The sequence below is a fragment of the Glossina fuscipes genome, unplaced genomic scaffold, assembly GCF_014805625.2.
Source record: "Glossina fuscipes isolate IAEA_lab_2018 unplaced genomic scaffold, Yale_Gfus_2 188, whole genome shotgun sequence".
NCBI classification, from domain to species: Eukaryota; Metazoa; Arthropoda; class Insecta; order Diptera; family Glossinidae; genus Glossina; species Glossina fuscipes.
In genome coordinates this window covers 486336-496790 of record NW_023998531.1, presented here as the reverse complement: position 1 = coordinate 496790, position 10455 = coordinate 486336, and the positions used below count along the sequence as shown (strand labels likewise).

The window sequence follows — 10455 nt, the reverse complement described above, 5'->3', positions numbered from 1 at the left end:
GCATAAATTTTCAAACTCCTCTAGCTTGTATTACGTGCATAAGATATCTTTTAGTAATAACTGAGTTGACTTTAATGTGTTTTCGGCTCTATATTGTAAAAGCGGAAGCTTAGATCTTTTTCAAAATTCGCATTGCTGTCACGCTGTTTGATTATGTTGCAAATAGAGAGTTGCACTGGCAGCACGTAGTTTGAAATCAATAACGCAGTAGAGCATTTTTCACATATTGGTTTTTTGCAGATTTCTCTTTTTTGATTGGTGATAAGCCATTTCAATTGGAAGCTGTTTAAAAGAGAAAGATTCTCATTCAAGATTACGAACAAACATCTTTAGTGCAATAATTTCGAGTCCTTTGCGAAGTGAGCAATCGGCGATGACCTGAAGTTAGTAGAAAAATGCCAAAAAGATGTCGGACTAAATGGAAAATCTATAGTAGATTCAAGTTTATATACAAAAATCGAATTTGAAGTATCTCGAGTTTTTTAAACTGCATTGCAAATAAAGGAGCCACGTGAAAAAATTCTCTAAAAAAGTAGGGCCTTACTAAAGTTTAGGGATGAGAGCGTGTTAGATTTTTTCTTTCACTCGAGACATCCAAAACTGTGCACAATACAAATTCGTAGTCAACATACCCCTCTGTCGTGAATTGATAATCGGTGAAACAGTTAAGCGGACGTGCGAGCAAATCACACATCCACTCGATGGTCTACAATATTGATGTTTTCTATGGTCAAATAATTCAAAATTGCGAAGGAAATCGACAGAACAACCACCGCCCACGCCACTCGCATTGCCTTTATATATAGTTAACATTGAGAGAACAAAGATCAAAGTTTTGCAAGTAAATAGAAATCTGCTGCTATGTGCGCGATAAAAGCCGAATTTGTTGTCATATTTTTTTTTTTTCCAAAATTAATTTTAATTATTCATCGCGAAAACGGTTACATTGCAACAAGTCATATAGTAATATAAGGGAAAACAGCATTGAAATAAGATTAATTAATTAATGAGATAAATCAAAATGCCTTGCTGTTGCTCCCTGTTGCTATTGTTACAATTTACTTTTCTTTCTGTATACGTTGTAATATGTAAATTAACTTAGGCTTTCGGAAGTGCATAGCAGATAATTACGAGATTCGGAGTTTCCAATATCTCGGAAGAACATTTTGTGATTATAATTAGTAACTACAAGATAACATCTTGTATTTTTGACATTGAATAAAAATAGGGTATTAATGTATACAAACGCTATGATAAATAGGATTTACGGCCAGAGCCGAATATAACTTTCTTACTTGCTTTTTATTGTTTTTCTTTTCTTTACCTTATCATATAACTAACCTTAAGCTTTATTTATGTATTATAATTTATTTATATATAACTTACCTTTTTTAAGTTTACTTTGTCAGCTTAATTTAGTTTAAAGCACTTGTAGTGTAGGTAGATTAGTTTGTTCTCGGTCGACAGAACCTGTGGCTGCATATACGTATAAACAACTATATAAATACTCTCGAGCTACTGCAAGCGTCAGCTATTGAGAGTTTAACGAAAGCAATCTATTGGAATACGCTATGATCTATCTGAGTCGGCGTTTAGAAACTACGATTAACACAAAATCTCTTTAGTCATACGCCAACGTATATGTTTGCCGAAATGCCATTTGTGATAAATATAACGAACACCGTAGGCGCGTTGGACGGGAAAATATCTGGCTCCATATAACATTAAAAAAAATTTTCTTGCTAGATGATCTAGTTTTCAACAAACTGATTACTTCTGTTACTTGTACAAAAGTCGATTATTTTGATATATTCTTCTGTAGTCGGAGAATTTTGAGGTAATCACAAATATTAAGGCCGCAAATTTAACATTCTTCGAACGAGCAAAGAGGGAAAGCAAAAAAATAAATGTGATCTTTTTGCAAGCATACCCACGAAAGACAAAAAGATGAAGCAACGTTGAAAACGACGTTTTTCCCATGCTAGATATTTTCGAAAAGGGTTATCCAAACATTCTTCAGGCCCGTACACAACCTCCAGCAATAGTCGTTATACCTGGATCTAAAAATACGCTGACAAAGACCGGCCAAGTTAAAGTGTTTGAAGAGAAGAAAAGAAAATTTCGCGGTTTCATATTTTTTGTTAGAATGCTCCCGGGCAAATAGCGCCATTCTTTTACTCCTGCTTTTTAATAAATTCCGAACTAATTAACTCAATTTCACGTCAGTCAAATTTCTTTCATGTCAATTTGATCCACTGTATACAAAATACTGGTAGTTGTACCGTTAGCCTGGATACACGCAATATTAGATTCATTAGCGAGAAGTATTCAGTCATACCCACTGGTACATATGTTTGACAATTATGATATGTAATTACGATATCAAGGTTCTGAACAAGATTTCAGATATTATAAGAAACATCTAAGTGCGTGCAAAATATAGTACAGAATAATGATTTCAATTTGTTTATGTAGTCAGCCACAAAACTTATTAAGTTGAAAAAACAAAAAGATATAACTTCGTACCACCTTTTTTGAGCATAACAAACTTATTTAACTGTTTGACAAGCAATTTTGCCCAGATCTTGTAGTTGAAAAGGCCTAACATCTGAGCAGCGTTAAGTACGGCAACCTCCGGATATAAGACAGTGGCGCATCCCAAACCAGCGTAAATTTGTTCTCAATTTGCACATCTTCAGCTTTCGAAGGAGGGCAATTGACTGCGGGATAGGTTGTGTTGCCAGACAACACAGGGCCTAACCCATTAGAGCGGCCAGCTACAGTAATAAATACGAGATTATTCATAATGCTTTCATATTCACACACAATATGCAAAATTTCTTCTTATCCCTTATGAGCTGACCTCAACCTAAGGCTTTACAATTCTTGGAGATTTTTTTGCAATTCTTCTTCATCGTTCTTTGGAATAATGTCTGGTAATTGTTTGCTGATAAAGTTGCTTTTCACCAGATCCAAATTACGGTGGACTTGCTTGTCCACTATCAAACGTCTTCGCTTTCAAGTCGAAAACCACCTCCTTCGTTAACACCAAGTTCAACTTTCATATCTATCAACGCACAATTACGGGTGATCCACGATTTTTCAAGGTTTTCGAAAACTAATACAGTTGTTTTTTTCATTATGTCCACCTCATCTTGTCCTGTCGTTCAAAAATAACACAAAGTTTATAACATGTTTATTTCCAACCTTTATCATCCTTTGTCATCCTTGAAAAATGTCTCCTGCTTTGGTGGGGATGATAGAGAAACAAACGTGAAAAAACATGTAAGAAATATTCGTGACCGAATCTCTTATACCCATCAACGGAATTTTAAAACACAAAAAAAGAACAAAATTTTGATGCTCTATAACACGGAGTGGGCGCAACTGGTTTTTACTACTTTCAAAATAAAATTTATTGCCGTATAGGCATGTGGACGTTGCAGACGTGTTCTTTGAAAAGTCATTGAAAACTAGACCTTTTTGTCATATGAACTTTAGCTTTCGCTACGTAAGAGAGGGTTCAGAAAACGGCCCGAGCCGCTCTAAAGTTTTTAGACCAATTCAAAATGCCAAATTATTATTATTTAGCCACTTTTATCAAGAAATTTTCAAAATTGCAAGTTTTCTCACATAAGCACTTTCAAAAATAAGGCAGTATTGCGAGTGGTCGAAAAAGTAGATAGATCCAAAGTGTTTTCAATAGCGTTCGTCGTGCGACCTGTCGCTTGAACACAAAGTTACATATTCAGAATCATTTTCTGAACCGATCGGTATAATAAAAAGATGGGTATATCTTGAGTCCGTATACGTACTACTTCTTACATCTTTACAACCGCAATATACACTTTACCAAAAGTGGGGTAGAAGCAGAACTTTTGCTCCTGTGCTTACCGACGTTGAAACTTCCTCATTATTGAAGCTTACATATAAAACATCTCTTTCAATTTGTAATTTGGTTTTCCAGAGAAAAATAAAAAATTATAGAAATTAAAAAAAAAAGAAGATTTTAATCTTATATTGATTTGTATGAACCGGATGGGCTCGTGAATTGATCTAGTTGCTGCCAAAAGAAGAGTTTGCTAAATTTAGAGTTGATAATGTCATTTATGCGACCGGGAGAATGCTTATGCAGACGGACAGCCGGACAGACCACATGCTCAACTCGATTCATGATACTGATCAAGAATGTATATACTTTGTCGCCCTTTCTGCGCGTTGCAAACGTTTTTTTTGATTTTTAATTTATCTGAATGAATTTTTTTTATTCAATTTAATAAGTTAATAAAAAAAGGGGAATTCAACCAGCCATAAAATAAATAAGCGTAAGAGTTCTCCCTGCCTTCAAAAAACAGTCATAAGAAATCTGTTCCCTTACTATGTAACAAAACATGTCTTTAAACTTTTTTCCCAAAATTGTAATCATATTCTTCTTCATGCGATGTTATTTATCGTATTATAAAAATTCAACACTTTTTTCTTTACTATAATTTCCACCTATTTGTGAAATATTTAAAAATGATTTTCTTAATTCTATATAGGTACTCTTCTTTTTAGAAATACCCGATTTACTCAAACATTTTAAAACAATATCTAAAAATTGCCTACATCTGAGAATAAGCGTTCTTATTCTCAATAATTTGGTTAAAATTTGCCTACATCTTCTTATTTGCTTTGCTCTTTGCAGATTTATGGTGTATGAAAAAGGAAAGTTGTATATTCTTACATTTTGCTTCTATGCGAGATAGACTTGCTTTTTTATTGCAGACGTACGCTTTATTTGTTTATTTGTTGATGTTACCTCAGGAGATATAAATTGGAAGATAATTTAAGAACGACTATGATCTATATTAGTATTCTATCTACTATCTGTATTAAATATAACACGGAGAATTTGTGATCAGTATTCAAATTGAAGATAAGTTTGCGTATTTAGCAATTGATTTTGTAAATGGATTTACAGCATTTTAATGGCTTAGTCTAGTTGCCCTCCAATTATAAATTTCTAGGAACTGTCAGATCCGGTTTACTTATTTAACACTACTGCCTACTAGTTATTATCAAGATTGCAGTTAACTGTAGACTTAGGACAAAAAGCACGCTTTGCTAAACTTTTGCATCTACAATTGAAAAAAAATGTTGCATTTTCCTGTAAGTTCAAACACATTTGGTAGGCATTGCAGGGTCAACGTTGTAATGAAAGACAATGTTTTCCGTATTGATGAATTTTGATTGGAATGAGTTGTATAGCCTAGTTATACCAATTCGCAATACATTATTTGGCGTTAAAACAAATCCATTTTGGACTGCGATCTTTTCGGGTGTTAACGCGGCCCACCTTGAATGCTCCATTAAATTTCGTTTCGTTAGCAGTCCGCACTCCGAAATTCGGTCCTTTCCATGTTTTAATATACATTCATATGACCGCAAAATTTAGATCTTTTTTTGGCAAGTTACTCTTTCGGGCTGTTTAGCTTCGTAAGGATGTAATAATGCTGATTAAATATGCCAGCCTTTCTCAATTTTTCGAAGAATTTCATTAACTTTACCAACGGTTTGTTGATCATGGCAGGTCGTGTGTTTACATCGAAATTTCGCGAGTGGAACCAAGCAGCTAATTTGCGTATTATTGATTTCGATAAAGCATGTTGTCTTAGACTAAGGAACGCTATAAAATATAATTTCAAAAGTTCAAGTGAAAACGCAATTACTTGCGATTGAATTAAAAAATGTCTCAACCAATTCTTTTTTTATGTTAATTGCCGGGTATGTTCGTGACGATCTGATTTTTTCCTTGCAGTTCAAATGCTTGATATCTTGCAAAATTGGCAATTGGTGTTTTCAATAAAAAAAATTTGGGCAAAACGTGACTATTATTGTTACGTTGGGTTGACTGCGGATGCATTCGTTAAAAGACGTATGCTGTGCAGAGCTAATTTGACCTCTTTCATGTCTATATCGTGCGAAATATTGTACAGAAATTAAAGAATTCTCTTAATAATTTAAAAGGTTATTGAAAGGTTAAACTCCTTCCGCTATGTTTGCGAATTTTTTGCGCAAGCGCGTTGATAAGTCTTGTTCGATATGCGCCTGTTGGCGACCGAACGATTTAATTGATTGAAGTCAAATATTTAGTCGTAATAAAAAAACTTCGAATGTCACATTCTTTTTGTACTCTATTCGCCGTCATGCGATGCTGATAAATGTGCGCATGTATTTTTATTCATTTAGTAATTGTGAATGAAGTTAAGTTATTGATTGATAAATTTCGTAAACAATTTTCGAAAATGAATTCGATACGCTTAGAATGATTAAGACGCTGCAAAAACAAACATTTCCTTTGTCTGATAAGTTTTTCGCTGCAATTGCCGCTGACTTGAAATATGAAATAATCATTTTCTGAAGCTGATTGTAGAATGTTCAAAGGGTTAATCGTTCCAAATGCAATACTTCTAGCCGAGGAAAAGTTGAGGCAGTCGCAGAGAATGTGCTTTATAGTAAGAGTTTTTTCACAACAGCAGATTGGGGAAGGAGACTTCTTCAGGATCCATTGGTGAGTTGCAATTTTATGACCAAGGCGAATTCTCGAGAATGTTTCGATCTTGATTTTCTCAACATTTGTTGGATATAGAGGAGGAGTTAATTGAGGGTTAATGCAAGAGTAGTGTTGATGATGGTATTGTAAATTTCCTTCTGCAATTTTCTCTTTAACTTTTCTTCCAATGTATCTTTCCAGATCCAACTTTTCCATGACATCATCCATAATTAGAGGAGCAGAAGCAGCATACTTTGCCGCTCGATCAGCCTCCTCCTTTCCCAGTAAACCGATGTGACTTGGTACCCATAACATTTTAATTTTTCCGTCGGGTGTAGAAATTATATTCCTTAATTTGTTGATGGTGCTCCATCTCAAAGTCGAAGGATTCCGAACAGCTTGTAATACAGACAAACTGTCGGTAACAATAACGGTTTTGAGTTTGTTTTTATGGGCAAGGTTGGCAGCGTGAAGGATAGCTCTGGCTTCCGTTGTGAAAGTTGAAGTACCTTCGTGAAATATGTGGTTGAGAAGAACCCGTCCTGTAGCATCTACCACCGCACAAGGAGATTTTGAGCCGTCTGTGTACAAAAGATTCCAACCAGTACTTGGGTTTTTTCAGCTATTAGATTCCTGAAGACGTAATTTGGAGTATCTTCTTTCTTGTGCATAGACAGTGAGATGTCAAAAGAGCAGTCTTTCAAAATCCAGGGAGGTTTAACACCAAAAGGGCGGGAAATTTTTAAGGGAATGTTCAATTCCTTTGCGATGCACAAACAATGGTCAATTGCAGATGGTGACTTTGGAATTTTCTTCGCAGTAATAACCTTTCTTACGTCATCACCGAGAATGAATTTGTTTGAATTAAGAAGCTTAGGGACTATTTTAGCTTTTAACTCATACAGTCTATTTTCTAAAGTTGGGAGACCAGTTTCAATTATAATATTATTTATGGGCGTCGTCCGAAAAGCATAACAACTTGCTCTGACGGCTTGGTGATAGACCGGTTTAAGGATGTTGATATTAGATTTGCAGCTATTGCCATAAATTATCGAAGCATAGTCAATCTTGTTTAACACAAGCATTGTTTAACATAAGCAATAGTGTTAATATGCGCATGGCTTCTCCAAGCAACGTACTGTATGAAATTTACCCTTGTTAAAAGGGAGTTTTTTAAGCGAAGACAGTGTGCTTTCCAACGATAATTGTTGGAAACGTGAGCCTGAGAACATGGAGCGTCTGCACATTGAGTACTGGTAAGTCGTTAATATGCATCAGTAGGTTTCCAGCATCGCACATATGTTTTCGACATATGTGCATTTTTTTTGATTTTTGTATAGAAATTTTAGCTCCTGACGAGTTTGCCCACGTGGAGATCTCACATGCAATAGATTCTAGGATGTTGATTGCTTTCGTGTTGTCTTTTTCTTTTGTAAAAATGTATACATCGTCCGCGTAGAGACAATGTTCCACTCTTGGTACACGGCAAAGAATTTTGCTAATTTCGTTGAAAGCGATCTGGAAAAGCGTGACAGAGAGAGGAGATCCTTGCGGAATGCCATTCATTAGCGGAAAGGAATCAGAAAGATGATTGTTGATTCTGACTTTGAACCGCCGATGCGACATGAATGATTTGATGTAATTGAAGAATTTGGGTCCAACATTCCATGATTTCAAGAGTCTTAAGATAACATGAAGACCAACTCTGTCAAATGCTTTTTCGAAATCAATTGAGAAAATTGTTACGTGATTTCGTTCGGAAATTGCTTTGCTTGTAAAATAATCAATATGTAACAGAGCGTCGATGCACCCTCTACCGCGGTTGAAACCAACTTGTTGCTTTGTTATCAGGTTCTTAGACTCAAGAAACCAAGATAATCTAGATGCCATAATCTTCTCTAGTACCTTAGAGAGGCAAGATAAAAGAGAAATTGGGCGATAATCTGATGCGATGGAGACATTTTTTGACTTTGGAATTGGAACAACTGTTGCCAGTTTCCACATGTAGGGTATATGGCCAGTCATAAATACCGTATTATATAGGTCCAGTAATTTCTTTTTACTAGACTTAGAGATAGCACTGATCATTTGGTATGAGATGCGGTCTAGAGCAGGTGTCTTCCCCTTCAAATTGGAGAGACAACTTCCAAGTTCTGTGGTAGATACGCAATTTTCCAGGACATGGCACATCTATCGATATTATTTGGAAGAGATATTGTAGTCCTTTTATTTTCAATGAAAGCACTGGAGAAGTTGCTGTCAGAGGAGTATTCGCACCACACTTTTCCAAAGTAATTAGAAATCTCATCCGCGTCAGTTAAAGTTCCATTGGGAGTGCAGATGGCAGAAATTTCGTTCAGGTTTGCAATCCCATTAAGTCTGTTGATTTTGTTCCAGACAACTTTCATTGATGTATTTCTGTGAATTGGTCTCGAGAAAAGTTCGAAACTAAGTGCTTTTGATTTCCGTAATTCCTTCCTGAATAGAGCATTGGCCTTTTTGTATAATAACAAGTGATTATGATCAGGACATCTCTTAAAGCGGTGCCATAGATCCGTTTTATTTTTCCTCAAAAACGAAAGCGTGTTGTTCCACCAAGGAACACCTAGCTCGTTTAAAAGAGGTGTTGGATTGAGGAATAGAAAGATGAGCAGCCGTGCGAATCGCTTTAGACATAATAGCAACATCATGGTTGTAGTTCCCGTTAAATGGCTTTGAATTCAAAAATGACTGAAATTTGGCCTGTTTTGCTGGAGTAGCAGAGGACGTTAAAAGTTTATTTATTTATTTATTTATTTATTTATTCCACTTATACAAGAAACTCAACTAAAACAAAATAGCAGTCGAGTTCAATTGACTCTTAAGTAAATCTTAAAATTATTTAATAATAAAACTTAGTATAAGTACAATAAAACAAATAAGGAGGAAAAAAAAAGAAAAAAAAAAGCATGTACACAATTAGCATAGAGCCACACCCACAACCAATACAGGACCAAATTGCAAGTGAACCCCTAAGCCATCGCAAACATGCATAAGCTTGGCAACCGATAATTGTTAACAACAAATTAATTTTCGACTCATAATGACAAAATCTAAGGTTAAATCAGTTTAAGTACGACATAGGTAAATCGCGCTTGTTGAGCAAAATTGCTGTAATGGACTTTAAAGAGTCCGTTAATGAGAATAGATGATAGACATCATTTAGGTTCTTGCAAACAACTCTGAGCGGGTTAAACAGTTCAAAGTTATATTTGCATTGACTAAGCTTTATCAACATAAAGTGCCTAGAGAAGCGGTTAGGGACATTAAAGCAAATCTCACGAAGTAATGCGGGCGAATCAATTGCACCATTTATTAATTTGATTAGGAAGGAAACCCCAAGAACAAATCTACGTTTCTCGAGTGACGGTAAGGATAACAGAAGCAACCTATTTTCATAGGGTGGAAGAGGGGAAATCGGGTCCCAACCCAAATTCCTAAGGGCAAACAGCAAGAATTGCTTTTGTATAGATTCAATTGAACCTACGTAGCATCTATATGAAGGAGACCACACAACAGAGGCATACTCAAGAATAGGTCTAACCAAACACGTATAAAGCCTTTTAGTAATCTAAGGATCATCAAGCTCTTTGGACCACCTCTTTATAAAACCAAGAGCGGACCTAGCTTTGCTTAACGAGGACTCAATATGCAAATTGAAACGTAACCTATAATCGAATAGAACGCCTAAATCTATGAACGAATCGACGTCTTCCAACCTGTGCGAATCAATGAAGTATTGGGTACTAAACGACTTCCTTCTTAAGAAAGAAAGCTTCTTACATTTATTTAGATTTAGCTTCAGAAGATTGAGGGAGCACCATGCAACCAAATTGTTCAAATCACTTTGAAGATGATGTGATTGCGATTCTACGGAAAAA

The 10455-nt window shown here is 35.5% G+C and overlaps 1 pseudogene; it reads right to left on the bottom strand.

Annotated features, from left to right (window-relative positions):
- Window positions 1–2491: 2491 nt before the first annotated feature.
- LOC119641893 lies at window positions 2492–3226 on the bottom strand (annotated as a pseudogene).
- Window positions 3227–10455: the final 7229 nt, after the last annotated feature.